Here is a 16213-nt window from a genome sequence, read left to right on the forward strand (position 1 = left end):
TACTTAGAAAGCAAACAAAAGTACTTATAAGAGTATACGACCATTTGATAACACTCACTGTGAAAATTTTTGCAAGTGAAGATGTTTAAGACAACAGGCACATTATTGCCGAACGCAAAGTGCACATAACTTTCTGCTTTATTTTTTGGTATCTGACTTCTTACAACTGTGTGTATTTTTCTTTCCTCTGCCCATACTTCTCGTACGTCACTGAATCTGGTTTGATGTGGTATTATATAATAATAGATGCACAATCAAAACGAACCAGATTCTTTTACATTAAAAAGAGATAAAATATTATGTCCATATACTATGAAAAGCAATAATTAAAAAAGAGTCGTATTTTAACACATATTTGTTTTTCTTTAACCGTTTGTTAATAAATAATATATCAAAATTTATTCGACATAATGTATGTTTTATTTTAAGGCTGTAACATAAAAATAAGAATTACCTGTTATGAAGGCACTACATAGGTAATTATTATCTGTACCTAACAAAAACCAATTTTATCAAAATCAACCTAGTTTGAAATATATGGAGTCTCGATTATATCTCATGGTTGTGTTTGCCCTACGTAGAAAAAAATAAAATAAAATTACTGAAATCTCTTGGGAATTGAAGTACTCAAGAATTGAAAAGATGTTGAAATTACTGTAACTTTGAAGAAGTTGAAAATCAAATGTTTAAATGTACACTTCTTTTAAACAAAATTCAGAATCAGTATTTTATCTCTTAACTTCATTAGAAGTGAATAATAAAGAAGTTATATACATACAAAAGGTTTTTGTAAGAAACACAGTTGCAAACATATAATTTACAAAATTTCTTGGTCTCTCTTTTTAAAATGGCGATACATAGCTTTCAACGTAAACAAAGTTTTAGGAGTAGTGTCCACTTAATAGCTTCTAATGGTAATAGTGGGTTAGGGACAATTAAAACCTAGTTAATGTTTAAAATTTGCCAATGTTTTTACTTTATTTTAAGTCTTTATCAAGGCTATACATGGCACATACCTATAATGGTACATAAAATGATCCATTGTGATTTATATACAGTGAGGTCCTAAGGTAACGGATAAATTCAATATTTTTGTAACTAAAAATCTTTTGACGAAATCCTCATGTAGGTCGGTTTTTATTTTTTGTTGTGCATTTTTTTCAATAGAATCTTTTTATACAGGGCGTGTCGTGTAACAGTGGCCAATACCAACTTTCTTATTTTAGATACAACACCCTGTGTATTATTATATTTTTGAATTTCTTAGAATATTAGGTAAAATTTATATTTAATCTTCTATTCTTATCTTTAACCGTTTTTAAGTAATCGAGGTTGGAAAAGTGACATTTCGTGTATTTTTCCTCACAAAATCTAAACAGTTCGACCTAGAGTAAAATGGTTTTTACATTATTATCTTACTTTTTAATATGCTATCTAGTGGTATCAAACCCAGAGATGATAGGATTATATTCAAAATGACAAATTTTGAAATTTAGGGCCGACCACGACAATTTTCGTATTTTATTTTTATTTAATACCACTAGATAGCATATTAAAAACTAAGATAGTAATATAAAAACTAATTAAAATGGACCAAATCCAATAGTTGGCTGTATACCCTGAATCAATATAAAGACAAAAGATTTTTGTAAATACAAAAAGCTTTTGTCTTAATATAAAAACCATTTTACTCTAGATCGAACTGTTTAGATTTTGTGAGCAATTGTCACTTTTCTAACCTCGATTACTCAAAAACAGTTAAAGATAGGAATAGAAGATTGAATATAAATTTTATCTAGAATATTCTTAGAAATCAAAAGATATAATAATATACAGGGTGTTGTATTTAAAATAAGAAAGTTGGTATTGGCCACTCTTACACGACACGCCCTGTATAAAAAGATTATATTGAAAAAATGCACAACAAAAAACAAAAATCGACCTGTACGAGGATTTCGTCAAAATATTTTTAGTTACAAAAATATTGAATTTATCCGTTACTTTAGGACTCACATGTCGTATGGAAATAATCAACATTGACCACACCGGGTTTATTTAAAAAAAAATAGCCTCGATAAAAACGTAAAATAGGTAAAGTCTATACGTTAGCAATTGTACAAAACCCACTATTACCATTAGAAACATAGACTAGTTAGAAACTTTATTTTAAAACTAGAACAGCTAAGAAAAAATGAATGTTTGTCCAACCTCAAATTCTATCTACAACATTTCATTGGATTTACAAAATCCAAGAGAAAATATTAATATGACGACGTTTTAAAACGTTAATAAAATTAGGTTTAATTCAATAAGAAAGTAATGAAGGATACATTAAAACTATAGGATTGTAATAGAATATTTTATTGAAACTCGTAATCACTTGAATGAATTATTGTGATTTATATTTATTTTGTACAAATACTTTTATTGTGTCCCATTTCCTGTTTTTAAAAACATTTGGATACTTTTCTACCAAATTTAAAACTTCCATTTTTTTTGGCGGAATTTTCTTCTTAATATGACGTGCAAAGAATTTTTGCGTAAGTTCTTTTTCCTCTTTTGTCCATGGAACTAAAATACGTTTACCTTTCTCCTGTATTCTATTTTGTGACGGGATGTTTACTTAATTTTGTTGAAGAATAGGTTGATTAGTATTTTCTTCGTCACTATCAGCTTCTTCTGCGTCTTCCAATATCTCGTTATCGACTTCAATCTCATTTAAATTTCGATTTTTATATTGGTCAATATTAGTGTTTTGAGCGAGCAATAATATTTTGGAAACTTTTGCGGTTTGGTAAATGTCTGACGGGAGACGATACCACTCATCATGAGTTTTTGAGGTATGCCCCATAAATTTTGCTAGTTGTTCTAGTTCACCCTTTTCCATTTTTAAAATTTGTATTATTGTTGCTAAGTGTTTTCTGAGGCGAGTTGACGTGAGGGTAGTGATTTTGTTTGCATCATTCAACACCTTAGAAGCATGCTTTCTGAGAACATGATATCCACTGATGCAGTTAATAGTATTCGGTATGCCAAATAGGTATTCGTTGTAAGAGGTAAAAAAATTATTCCTATATTTAATTAAAGTGTCAACTCCACTTTTGGTCAATTTGTCAAACAGAACAGGTACGCCTCTACCTCTCTTACCTCTTATTACTATGCGTTTTAAAGAGTGAACTAAAATTTTCTCGGTTTCTGTTAGGACTTTCTCAAACTCTTTAGAAGATTGAGAATCATGATGTTTTAAATAAATATCTAAAGGTAATCTCTGCAGCTCCCCTACTTGTCTCTTATTAAAAAGTAGTAAGCTGCAATATGTACCTTCGAGCAGACATTTGTACGCTCTTGTTGTTCCAAGCTGTACATGGGTGACCTGGCAGCATTGCACACGGAACACCTGTGATGACATATTAAATGTTGATCAGTTAAGAGTGGATTGCATTCTCATTTACATTTGAGATTCAGAGGACCTTGTCCCCTTAAGCAGAACGGACAACTTTCCAATGGAGAAGCCAAGAGTCACTGATGAGGTCTGGCGGACCGAAACTGCTGTTTGGCGTTTCACACTTGATGGGTTGTGTTGATCTGCGACCATTGGATCAATAGTATAATTCAATGCCAGTAGGTGTATTAGCCCACGGAGTAGTTGTTTCTGTTGGTCCAATCATAATTGGTTGGGTTTCGGTGACCTAAACCGATCAGCAAATGGCTCTTGTTGTTCCAAGCTGTACATGGGTGACCTGGCAGCATTGCACACGGAACACCTGTGATGACATATTAAATGTTGATCAGTTAAGAGTGGATTGCATTCTCATTTACATATAAAATACTAGCTTTTATCCTCGATTCGATTGTGATGGCGTCTTCTGCCGAGAAGTTTCCCTTGAAAATACAACTTTTTTTAATAAAATGTATCATCTGTGCTTATTTGTGTCCCTGTCAAAATTGCAAAAATAATCAATATGATCGGTTAAAAAGTTAAACAGGGAATGCGAAAAAAAACAAGCCGACAAACACCTTACACTCACATTTATAATATTAGTTAATATTTTCACAGAAAAAAAGACAAAGCATAACCAGAGATAGATAAAAACTAAGCATCTTAACGAAAGAATCTTATTAACACAGCGCCAAACCACATTTTCAAAATTCACAACATTTTTAATGCATTTACAACCCCTAACATTAAATGCTTTTTAATACACAACGTTTTAGCAATGTGCTTCAAAAAATTATACACATGGCGCTGAGAAATAAGGTTATAAAACCTTTCAAAAAGAATAAAAGACTGCAGATAACAAGAAAGTAAGATAAAACCAATAATATATTGTAAATCCAAAAACTAAACAAAAAATATCCATTCTAAGAATTAAACTCAAACGCGAATCGACCAGATGTTACTCGAACCTTTATAAACCTGGAATCTAAGACAATCTAAGTGACTAACTGGCTTCCAAAATCGTATCACATCCTGTAGATGCCAATTGAACCGCTAAGCTGTAACGACATGAATATCGCTTCAACTCAATATACACAAATCGATGGTGGCGCTGCTTATTTTTTGCCTCGAACTACGATTTATTTATGAATCAAAAAACGGTCCAATTGGATTCCGGGTTCATATCGCGTAAAGAGCCTTATAATATCATCCACTATGCGTTTCTGATATTATTTTGAAGAGGTCAATTGGCATCCGAATACCGGATGCCAATTGACCAGCGGAAGCCAATTGAACCTACAACTTTACATGTGGGAAGTCAATTGTTACCGTAAATAAATATATATATATATATATATATATATATATATATATATATATATATATATATATATATATATATATATATATATAATAAACTAAGGTACACTCGAAGAGTGGTGGGTTTTTCGGTCAAAGTGGAGAAATAAAAGACAAAGAAGGTGGCTACTTCATCTATTTATTGAACACGTTTCGCTTTCTGCTCAGAAAGCATCATCAGTTCATCTAAAAAGAACAATATGGAACCAAACATCCATAGAGAAGTTAAAAAATGTGTGTTACCTTACAAAGACATGTAGCAGTCAATGATGTTAAAAATATAAAAAAGCTTACGAAACTGGACATTTGAGTTAAAGTTGTATAACACAATTAATTGAAACTAGGAATAGTTTGCAATTTAACAAAATTAGCACAGCAAAGGAACATGTGATAAAAATACATGTATATAAAAAAGTTATTATAAAAACTTAAGTAAAAAACATTAAAGTTTATTTTATTGTGTAAAGAACTAGAAAGATCATGAGAATGCACTTCCAACAATTTATTTATAATCAATTAGATTTTAATTTTAACTTTAGGTAACATTATTGAATTATTTAAGATTAATATAGTAATAAAGATAAAAATGAAGTTACCAAAGCTTACTGAATCTCGCAGGTAAATGAATTTACAGGTATAACACCCACGCAAACAACGTGAATAGATATGGCCTTGAGGTCAAGATGACGGAACAGCAAGGCAAAATACCAACCTCTAATATAATAGAGCGGTACATTCATAGAATGTGATAAATTTGGTTGACAACTTGTCGTTAAAAAGCCAAAAAATGAAAGGAAAAGGTGGTTAAGATCACCATTTACCCCCCAGTGATTGATTTGTTAACAAAGAACAAAGCATGCGAGGTCAATCCAAAATATCATATATTAAATATTTTATTTTATGACGTCACTAGTTAGCCAGCCAACAGGTGAAGGTTAATTCTACTTCCACAATCCAAGGTTCATAGCATGTGGAACTGCAATGAAAAAGATTTTATGAATCAATTTCAGTTTAAAATTTTACCAAACAAGTTAATCAATAGGAACAATTACTTTAAGTATGTAAAAGTGATATTGACCAAATAGTTAATAAAATGTAAGTTGATAAATCTAAGTTAATAAGGAAAGAATACTTTATTTATTTTATTTTATTTTTATTTAAATTTATTATATATGAAAATGTGATAAAAAAACCCAGTAAGGGACAAATTTAAAAGTAAACAACATATTAAGCCTAATTCTGCAAAATTAATGCATGATAAATTTGGCTCAAATTACTAATGTGGGTTCTCTTATTCAGGGTATTTGGATGTTTTAATATTGAACACATTTCTAAAAACTGTCTTTTAACGAGATTGCGTTCAGTGCCAAGAATTTTAACTTCATTAAAGTTCACTTCGTGCTTAGTGTTTAAGAGCACAAGTATGCTTAGATAAGTTAATATCACTGCGGTGTGTCGTAAGACGCCCTCTCAGTGATCTCTCAGATATATATATATATATATATATATATATATATATATATATATATATATATATATTAATGTGATATTAAAAGTCTGAGGTGCGCCAAGCAATTAATTAGCTAATTAATTAATTAATTAAACTTATTTAAATGATGCAATTATGATTCTATCACACTATTTAATGTTATTATCTCAGAGTTATATTCGTGCTTCAATATATATTTTTTACATATGATGATAGGTAAAGTCCAAAGAATACCGGAATAATAAAAAAATATATGATAGAACATTATATATTGAAACAAAATTCACTCTCAAATATCTTCAATAAAAAATATCTCATATAATGATTATCAAAATTTTCTTCTACGTACGTGAGCCTTCAAAAATTAATGATATATACAATATAAATTAAAATTTCAAATCAAAATTGTTGTTCTAAATCTCCTGATCAAAATATTCTTATCTTTTCTAAAGCAATTGTTAAAAATGTGTTGTTAACAAAGAAAAACGGACGAATAGTAAAACTATCTCTCTGATGATGAGTTGTCAAAATCCTTGTTCCTCGTAGCCTATACTATCTATTCTTAGCAGTCCCCTAGGTAATCAGCAATCTTACAACAAATTATTGCGAGCCTCTCGTCTTTAATGATCTCCTTCAAATGCACGTATCGTTCAAATGATGCTAGCCTCTTTTCCTCTCGATAAACTGAATCTCTCGTTCCGGCTTGAACAGTGACTCTTGGAATATAAGTAGAAAAATATAACTTACAATATTTTACTAGATCAGCTTCCGTCAGATACACTTACTCCAAGAAAACTCACAAACATTCACTTCTTCTGCTTACTACCTCTGGAGAACTGTCAGAGAACAACGACTGTTCGCCTTGAACCCTTGGAAAAACAACTGATTATCTTTTCTCACTCAAAAATCTAGCTAAACCCTTTTTTTTCCGCTTTTTTCAATCTCCTCCAATCAGAGTTCGTCACACTTATCCCCATCTGCCATTTAGATAACAAACAACAATTTCACCTACAATTATAAATTTCCTAAAAACCATTAACATGCTAATCAGTTTCTACAAATTCTTAAGAACTAACGGAGAATTATATTTTCTAAATATTTGTATTCTATTGTCTTATTCAATGTACATTGACGTATGTTTGAAAAGCCCGCTCGCATTGTTCACGATTTCACTAAGTTCAATCACGTCACTCGAATATATTTTACAAAGAAAATAATTTATGCATATCTTTAAATTTTGTTTACTACAGGTAATCCAGGATAATGGACTTCCATTTCTTCGAAATATCTTTTATAGTTTATTAGTTGAATTATTTGAATTATTATATTTTGTACTTTGAAATATATTAAAAGCAAACCAATATTATTTTCAATTTTACATAGCTTAACAATATATATATATATATATATATATATATATATATATATATATATATATATATATATATATATATATATATATATAAATTCTTTGGTAGGTAACTTTCGGGAAAGCGCCAAGTCAAGGATCGGCTAGAGATGGTATAACCTCCTGAGACCTGATATCCAATTAAATGGACATTTACGTTTTATATATTTTTTTGGAAAGAACTAAATTTACAGCGCCGAGTCCCACGGTCCATCGTAGTGTATATACAAGTGACCCTGACAACAGCGCGCCGTATTACTGTGACCACATTATAACTTAGTTAACCTGTTAATCTCAAGTGACAAAAATGGCGGGCAGTTATAGAAAAACAATTGATGGTAAGTAGCTAATTTTATTAGATTATTAACCTAAATGTTGACAGAATAACAAACGAGAGAGTCCGAGAAATCATGGGGGTTACACATAATATTGTTGATGACATCAAAACGACACAACTCAGATGGTACGGACACGTAAGGAGAATGCCGGAGAATAGAATACCAAGACAAATTCTTGAATGGCAACCAAGAGGTAGGCGAAGACCAGGAAGGCCTAGAAGAAGTTGGAGAGAAGGAGTTGATAAAGAAATCAGAGAAAGAGAACTGGAAGACGATCTATGGAACGATAGAATGAGATGGAGATTGGAAATCGGAAGACGTCGAAGAACGTTGTAAACCGAAATTATATATATACCTAAATGTTGCTTAGTCTAATAACTTAGGATATTATAAATGCATTCATGCGATGTAGTTGTCTTATCAAACCATTTTTAAATTGTTTTTTATCTAAAACGGGGATGTACTTTTTTATGGACGTCAGGTCCTTAGGCATACATAAAATATTATATTAGACTTTTTTGTTTCAGCTGTGTTTGGTAATAAAAAATATTTAAGACCCGAAGTTGACATTGAAAGACTTCTTGAATGCCTGGAAAATTCAGATATAGACGTTTCAGATTCTGAAAACTCTGATGACGGCTTTGATCCAAATGAAGAATCGTATCAGCCTCAGCAATCAGATTCGGCCCAACATACAGATGATGAACAAGATACAGAAATGCCACCCGAAGATGAATTAGATAACGTGCCACTCAGTGAACGAAAAAAAAAGGAGAACCGAAATACATGGAAAAAAATGGGTGTTTTTGTCCCTCAGCATATAGACTTTACTAGAATTGTCGATACAGTCTACGAGAGGCAAAATTGGAAAGTTGAAAACTATGTCGGTATGTATTTTGATGATTCAGATTTTGAGAATATTTGTAATTGTACAAATATTAAATTTTTGCAAGAAAAAGGGAAACCTTTGAACGTTACTCTAACGGAGGTGAAAAAATTTTTTGGAATATCTATTCTAATGTCCTGTCTGAATTATCCACAAATTAGAATGTTTTGGGCTAAGACAACAAAAGTCAACAGCATTGCACAAGCCATGACTCGTGATAGATATTTTCAAATCAGGAGCAACTTAAAAGTAGTTATTGACGCTGATGTGCCTCAAGATCAAAGAAATGCTGACAAATTATTTAAGATCCGGCCTTTAGTTGACAGAATACGAAGAGGTTGCTTGACACTTCCAAGATACAATGAGGTTGCTGTGGACGAACAAATGATACCTTTTACGGGCGTGTGTAACATGAAACAATTTGTTCGAGGTAAACCTAACCCAGAAGGATTAAAAAATTTTGTCTGTGCCACTCCCAAAGGATTAATATTAGACTTCGATATTTATCAAGGGAAAAATACATTTCTGCAGAATGATGATGATGTTAAGAAGTTAGGTGTTGGTCCATCCGCAGTTATTAAGTTATCTACAACGTTATTAGAAGGAACACATGTGTTCATCGATAGATATTTCACCACCTTACCTTTACTTGAGTACATGTTAAACAAAAATATTTTTTTAACTGGTACAATAATGAGATCCAGAATACCCAAAGCAGTTCATGTAACATCGGATAAGGTGATGACTCGATTGGGTCGTGGTTCATCTGAGCAGGATGTAAGAGCTGATGGAAAAATTAACATAGTCCAATGGTATGATATGAAATCAGTTATGCTAGCGTCAACTGCATTGCAAATAGAACCTTCAGATGAATGTAAGCGGTGGTCAAAAAAGGACTCCCGATATATTGAGGTACCTAGACCAAACATTGTTAAAAAGTATAATGAATGCATGGGGGGAATAGATTTAATTGACAGGATGATAAGTTATTATAGAATGGGAGCTAGAAGTAAAAAATGGACAGTCAAAACCATTTTTCACTTATTTGATCTTGCGATTGCCAATTCTTGGATTCTATACAGAGATGACCATAAGCAACTTGGTGATGCTAATAAAACCGTTATGAAGTTCCTGGAATTTAAAATAGCTGTTTCCGAGTTGCTCCTTAAAGACAACATTTCTGAAAATTCTGATTTTGGGAACACTTCAACATTAGTAACTAGAAACAGTTCCAATCCTAAAAGAATACTAAAAGAAAGATACAACACATTCCTGCAATGGCATCCGAGTTAAAAAATTCTGTTAGATGCAAGCTTCCAGGTTGCAAGGGTAAAACAAAAGTTTATTGTGAATCATGTGACATATTTTTATGTTTAACGGGAAATAACAATAATTGCTTTAAACAGTTTCATTTATAATAATTTTGTATTGATGCGATCCTGATGTCCTTTTGAATGGACATAATTTTTTTTATATTTAACAACAAAATAAAAATTTAGAAAAATTTACATGTGTTTTTATAATCAACATCATACGAATTTTACTATTAAATCAAAAAAAAAAAACAAAAAGAATCAGCTCAGGTCTCAGGAGGATAAGCCAGTTTGGTGTAGAACTTTATTCTAAATGTGAAATTTTCGGTGATAGGCTGTCACCTTCATCAGCACCTAAATGGAAAACTTAGTACAAATGGTGGAAGTTAACATTTAATAACCTACATTGAAAATGTTCAGTTGGTCGTAGTGGTGAAGAACACTGTCATAAATATGTTAAAAATACTAAAAAATACATTTAAAATTTTCAATAAAAACATCTAAAACCCAACAAAAACCGCATCTTAATGTTGTAAAATTTTTTTATAGTTAATATATTAAATTATTTCTAATCCTTTTACCCCGTTGCTGAGCCGCCGATGGCCGTATTTGCAAATAATATATACGCGGTTGGTCGTGTTGACCATTAGGAAATTTTATTGAAAATTACCGAAATATTCCGGAACATCTACCTACTTATTTAAAGACCCCGGTTTGGTTAATCCTTAGCTCTTTCCGGTTTCGCGTCTGTTTCTTTTGATAGATTTATTAAATATTGCCGAAGGCACGTTGTAGTAACTTTTCTAAAGAGAACGTAGTTCAGAAGATTTTAATTTCGTCACGTTCCAAGTTATTAGTACTCCTCTCTGGGAGTGTAACTTTCTCCGCGACGCTGGTGAGAGGGCCGAGTAATTGGTCTTGGTCCCTTAATTTGTGAGGGGAGCACGACCAGTGAAACCAAACACAGTCAAACACGAGCAGATGCGACGCTTTTTCGCCTTCAGCAACACAACTACCTAGCAACTTTCCCATGGCTACTCAATCCCAATTTTCAACCTCGTCCACCCCAAAAAAAAGAAAAAAAAAACATATTCTCCCAACACATTCCATATGAGTAGCAGACACGTTTACCCCACCTGTCACCTTTTCCATCACACATCCTGTTCCAATTCCCACGTAACAGGGGAGGCAGCAGTTATGTGGAAACTCCAAGCAGACTGCTCAAACAGACTGCCACTGCGTCCGGAGGCAACCGTGAAAAAAAGCCTAGAGGAGTAAACTTAGATAAAAAAATCGGTTGCCTGTAAAGTCGGTTTTACGGGCGAAGATTTTACGTGACAACGTCTTTTTCTCGGTAGAATATTTATTGATATGAATATTATTAAATTGCAGAATAGGAACAAGGCATTGAATGAAAATAAGAATTGCACAAATTTTAACTATAGAAATATATTTTGTTTACTAAAACATTGTACCTGTAAACTTAAACTTAACTAATTTCTATTTGAGTGATTTTGTTCTAACAATTAATCAATCAATCATAGTTTACGATAATGAAATATTAGTGTACAATTATTTACCTTTATTGTTGTAGTTGTTGTAAATGACGAATCTAAGCACTCCACATTTTCACTACAGACACAGCTGACGATACTTTAACCACACGTGTGAACTTGTATTATGACGCTTTCTCGGTTTTCCAACGCCAAGAACGCTCGAGAAAGACAGAGACACAAGCACGCACCGATTCAACGCGCCTAATTCTCTAGTGCTGCGCGCGCAGCGGACCGATCATGTTTGAGTGGGAGAGAGACGCAAGGCATTCGCCGGTCCGGCGGGCCTCTCTCTCGTTCGGTGACTCATCGTAACAGACGTGAGCGGGCGTTACACTTTTTCATGAGTGACTCCGAGCCACAACCTAATTTAAGACGTTGTCACGTCAAAATCCCCCCTATCACGATGGAAGGCATCGTGCCAAAGATATGAGAGATGCGAGGGTTAAAGCATCACAAACGATCCCTTCGAAATACCTGGCGACCTCTCGAAGTATCGAAGCCTTAGCGCGGCAAGGGCGCACTGCCACGCCAGACGTATAGCACGTCCCTGCTCGTGGGACCATTTATGAGTAATAGAAAAAATTTAAAACAGACGGGGGTGAAGAATGACGACCATCGGCAAGACAATATGGACAATGAAAAGGTAATTGAAAAAAAGAGTAGGGAGGAACAGTCGCATGACGACTTGAAAACAGAATTAGCAGGAGAGATGATGAATAGTTTTGAGAGGGAACTCGTCATAAGACACAAGCAACAACAAAAACTGAATAGATCGACTGTTGCAAAGCAGTCGACATTAGTAGGAGACGAAATTACAGAAATAGTGAGAACGATGAGGAAGAGATATGGAAAGAACAACCACAGGAGGAAGTTGAAAAAATTAAAGATGCATGGCAGAATATCGAGGGGAGTGTGCTGGCCACTCTCCTGTTTGACGAAGAAAAGGAGGGGGAGACAATAAACATAAAGAAAAGAAAAGCCGAAAGCATGGAGAGGATAAATGACCTCAAGAGGGAAAGGCTGGAGAAGAGCATAAGGTTTCCAAATGAAACAAAACAAGAAAAAATAAACAGGAAATTGGAGGAATTAAATACAAAACTTGAAGAAATATTTAACAAATTTAGCGAACAGGGAAAAAAGCTGGAGGTGGACACCGATTTAAAAAAATTGATAGGGATTATAAAATCCACAAACAACAAAAGGGTGGATAATAGGATAACCGAAAAAACCCAACACGACTTAAAATGTGACCATTGTAAACTAAAAGAGGAGCAGGAGAAGCAGAAACAAGATCAAGAAAAAATCAAAAGGGCGTTAAACATGGGAAAAGGGAAAAACATTTATGAGTATATGCGACAGTAAATGGGAAGAAAAAGTATATGTAAAGACAAAGTGGCATATACCGTATTTATTTATTTTATTTATATTAATTTATTTATTTATTTTAGTTTTGATGGTTTTTAACGTTCTCAAAAAACGCGAATCCGATGCAGAAATGACCTCTGGGAACTGAACCAAAGTGGCCCTCAAAGATCAACCTGGTATACGGATATTGCAGGTTAACGTGGGCAGAGCCTGCCGAGCGCACGATCTTGTCCACGTAAAAGCCTGCAAGCTAGAAACAGACCTGCTCATCATCCCGGAACCAAACAAAAAGATAACGTCTACCGATGGTTGGGTCCAGGATAACGGGAAAAACGTGGCGGTACTCTTTAGAAATAGGGGTTTGGGGGTGCGAAGTATTGTTAGGGGAGGAAAACATATCCTCATCAAATTAAGGGATTTCAGCCTCCTGGCATGCTACGTGTCCCCAAATATCCCTATGATAAGATACAAAGTAATTGTAGACGAAATAATGAGCGCCGCCACGAACGAAAAAGAACTGCTGATCGCCGGTGACATCAACGCGAAACACACAGTTCTTGACAGGGCATGGATCGTTCAGGAAATACACCCATCGTATAGGGAAAACCGAGAACGATCTATGTCCTGAGTGCGAGGTGGTCGATGACGCGCAGCATGTCGTGTTCGTATGCCCCGCATATCACGTGGGGCGTACCGAGCTGCAGCTGGGTATATTTATTTTTTAACGTGTCTTGTGTCGTAAAAGACAGCCAGTGAGTGGAGGACCCTATACACCCAAACCACACTGACTGTCTAATTTAATTTATCCTATTTTATTTTTACACGGTTTTACTTATTTATTTATTTTATCATAGTTTTATATATCTATTTACTTTATCGTTGTTTTATTCTTGATTTGATTTTATTTATACATTATTGTTTGCTGAACAATTTTATTTTCAATTTCCTTTTCCTGTTAATGTTCTCTATCTTTTCTTTCTTCTTTCTTTGGCTTCTTTCCTATCTTTCATTTCATCCTTCCTCTTCTTTCTCCCTTCTCTAATCATATCTTTGCTCTTTCTTATCATCTCCTTTTTTTGTCAGTCTATTTTTTCCTGTATGTCATGTTTCGTCTGGGGACAGTCAGCGAGGAAGGACCTTTTACATCCGACCTACACAGACTACCCCATCTAAATGTTAGAATGAATGGGTGGATGAGTAGGTGTGTCTAGATGAAAGTAAGCAATGACTGGAGTTCAACGAGACTAAGTATAGATGAATGGGTGGATGAAAAAGAGTGAATAGATGAAGGTATCAACGAGTGGAGTTACTCGTAACTGCCGACTGACGTCTTAAGGTTGGTTCCATCTTGTGTTGGAGAGGTTGGGCCTGAGCGGGGGGGGGCGTCCGTGAGGCTGACCAATCCACGGAATTCACGCTAGGGGTGTTAGGGGGAGCTATGCGTAAGGTAGACTGGTCAGACATGCTCGCTAAGAGCGGTTCCAGACCCGTCGGCTGGAGAAAGATGGGGTGAGTTTAGTCGGTAGGCGGGCTCAGCATGCGGTGTAGCGAGTCGGACTGAATCCGACCCCTATTCTGACGGTCTTTTGAAGATTCTCACCTCCAAAAAAAAAGTTATTAGTACTGTATTTACCTGGAAGTTTCGATGTTCGTTAGAATCTTTTTGTCTTCTTAGAAACAGATACAGGCTGATTGTCATTTTCCCCACCTTTTTGTTGGGTAGTTTGGTAAAATTTTAGAGGAACCAATTTACTTCTAGATGGGCACTCGTTGAGAAAAGCCCTACTTCTCGTGGGGCGCTTAGCTCATTATCGTCTCTGTGTTACCTTCTCTGTGCATTTTCTTTCGTAACTGTGTATACACTTGTATATTTACTTGTATATTTAAGTTTTTTGATCTAATATCATATTAGATTAAATATTGGTATAGAGTACCTTTAATTTTAATTAACTTCAGTGCTTGATACAAGTAAAGTATTATAATCAAGTAAATTAATTTCAGTGAATTAGTGCAGCAGTCATCAGGAATTACTGTAAGTTACTATAATCTTAGTATCTCCACTTATATGGGCGAATAATATGGTATGGTATCATATTTTTTTTCAATCATCTGGGCGAATCTAAGTTCATCCATGTCTTCACCTGTAGTTGAGAGTAACTACTGATTTTTGCAGTCAATTTAAAGAACATTCAATATTTTCTTACGAACTTTCCATCAGCTACTAAGAAATTTCAATAAATATAATTACGAACATTGAGTTCTCAATCATTAAATAACAGTGCGAGATAGATAATCAACTTAACCAAGTGCGGTTTGGTTAAATTTTTATTACGGTAACCTTTTTGTATTCTTGTAAATTTAGATTTGATTAATTTTTGTTATTTGCTATAATTGTTATACATTTTTAACCCAGTGTCTCGAGATATGCCCATTAAACAGCAAAGAGAGCTTCTTTAATCAACTATTGGTTGAATATTTTTTCTTATTCACTATCAGGCTTTCTTCGCTGATAATTGAACCTGTGAATTATTATATTGTATTTGTAAATGTACTTATTATTCATATTACTGCTTATTTTTATGTGTACACCACCATTTCATAATTGATGGTGTATTTTTATTACTTGTATGTACATTCAGCTACCGACATCATTGTGTTGTTGAATATATTGTTTTTGTTTTATGTATGTATTTTATTCGTCGACTCCTCACAAGTTTCCTGATATAACCATAACTCTGAATATTTGCTTTTTACCTTTAAATATTACTATACCTTTGACCAGTAGAAAGATCAGGCCGATTAAGTTTCGTAGGTAAGTAGATAGACCACCTAATATGTTTATTATTTGTTTATATAGTGTGTTGACCAAATTTATTTAATAATTAACTGTTGGTATCTTTCCTTGGATTTGGTCTCAGAACCAAAATATCTTTCTTCATCTCTTCTTTTCTAAGGTTTCTTAATTTCCTCCTTAAACCCCAAAAAAATTAAGTGGTGCCCTGTTTCTATCTTATCGTATATTTGGTAATTTTACCCATCTATCTTTTTGTTTATTTCTGT

General features: G+C 33.7%; 1 protein-coding gene across 1 annotated transcript in view; it reads left to right on the forward strand.

The window, feature by feature from the left end:
- The window catches only part of LOC140443422 (uncharacterized), a 183830-nt gene that overhangs the window by 40029 nt on the left and 127588 nt on the right, over nucleotides 1-16213 (forward strand). The window lies entirely within an intron of this gene.

The sequence above is a fragment of the Diabrotica undecimpunctata genome, chromosome 6 (genome assembly GCF_040954645.1).
Source record: "Diabrotica undecimpunctata isolate CICGRU chromosome 6, icDiaUnde3, whole genome shotgun sequence".
NCBI classification, from domain to species: Eukaryota; Metazoa; Arthropoda; class Insecta; order Coleoptera; family Chrysomelidae; genus Diabrotica; species Diabrotica undecimpunctata.